The sequence below is a fragment of the Laccaria bicolor genome, genomic scaffold (genome assembly GCF_000143565.1).
Source record: "Laccaria bicolor S238N-H82 LACBIscaffold_7 genomic scaffold, whole genome shotgun sequence".
Lineage (NCBI taxonomy): Eukaryota > Fungi > Basidiomycota > Agaricomycetes > Agaricales > Hydnangiaceae > Laccaria > Laccaria bicolor.
This window is the reverse complement of record NW_001889878.1, coordinates 676,811-678,492: the sequence shown is the minus strand read 5'-3', so window position 1 is coordinate 678,492 and position 1,682 is coordinate 676,811.

Sequence of the window (1,682 nt, the reverse complement as noted above, 5' to 3'; positions counted from 1 at the left end):
CTTCATCACCAACCACACAGTGCAATCCCAGGAAAAGCTATCTACTCTCTGACTGATATGTCTTTAACAAATCCAGGTATTGTCCCTACTCCACACCAAGGATTGTCTACTTAATGTAGATAAACAGAAGCTGTGATGAAAGACCAAGAAATGAAGGATGGTAAGTTTTATGTACTCTTGTCGGCTGAGCAGTTCTAACCATATCTTAGGAACGGCCGAGGCTCTACCCCCTCTTCAACCAAGTGGTGAGTTCCAGTCGGTGACAGAAAACTAGCCAAACCTAAATTCTGGGTGGCCGATAGGACAGAGCCAAGAATCCGAACTAGTGATGGAAGTGGACGTCCCATCCTCGGCTCCTCATAGATCCATTTTCGATTTCAAAGAACCTACCCCTGCTCTAAGTTCCAACCCATTCACCCCAGCCTCGGCTCACCAATCCATTTTCGAGTTTAAGAAAGTCGGTACTTCAGCGTTTGCCCCGACCTCGGCTCATCAAGCATCAATGTTCGATTTTCAGCACGTGGGCACTTCAACGAATGTGCCGCCTGTTTCCCCGTCCTCGGCTCATCAGCGATCGATTTTCGATTTCCAGAAGCCTGGCAGATCTCCACCAGCCTCGGCTCGTCAGGCATCGATTTTTGATTTTCAGCAAGTGGGCACTTCAACGAATGTGCCGCCTGTTCCCCCGTCCTCGGCTCGTCAGCCATCCATTTTCGATTTCCAAAAGCCTGACATCCCTGCACCAGCCTCGGCTCGTCAGGCGTCGATTTTTGATTTTCAGCAAGTGGACACTTCAACGAATGTGCCGCCTGTTCCCCCGTCCTCGGCTCGTCAGCCATCCATTTTCGATTTCCAAAAGCCTAACAACCCTGCACCAGCCTCGGCTAATAAAGGATCCCCTTTCGATTTTCAAGTCCATCGTTCATTTACCCTGGCCTCGGCTGTTCAGCCTTCCATTGATTTTCAAACACCTGGCACGTCTGCTCCAGCTCCTGCCTCTGACAAACCAGGCATGTCTTCCCCTGGCGCCTCAAGGTCCAATAGTACTCTGGGATCACGGAAGTATCTGACGAAATCACAAGAGGCCAAATTACGACTCCAGGGCCAAGGAGGAGCTGCCATTCTGCCAACTTGGCCAGGCGATGCCTTCGTTTTCGGCCCGGCTCCTGTCTTCGTCTACACTCAAGAGAGGACAACACCACGCCCACCACCTTCGACCGAATTGTTGGACTTGGATCCAAACTCCCCACGTGCAAGGGGTTTATGTCGCAAGTACAATATCAAGGTTGTGTCTGATGACAGCATTGGTGATCGCACGGGCGTGGTAGCCGAGGTCGTTCAGGCAATTGGCAAAGTGTGGGAAAGAGCTATGGACCCCGAGGCTTCATCCGACCCTTCGATTAGGAATTTGCAGGCCGCCTTTGATAAATTGTTGACGAGGGGAGATGAGTTTACCGAGATGGATCGTATGGACCTGGTTCGTCATAGCGAAATTCACCAGGAGGCGCTCAGATCCCTGCCTGACAGCATAGCGACAACGAGCCATTATCGGTATGTTTTGGCCACCTTGAGGAGGGAGAAAGACCGGTTGCGTGAACAAATCGATTCAGACCGTGATCTGGTTGCAGCAATGGACGCTACTTTAGAAGGACTACGGCCATTCATCCCAGACGAGATCCCAG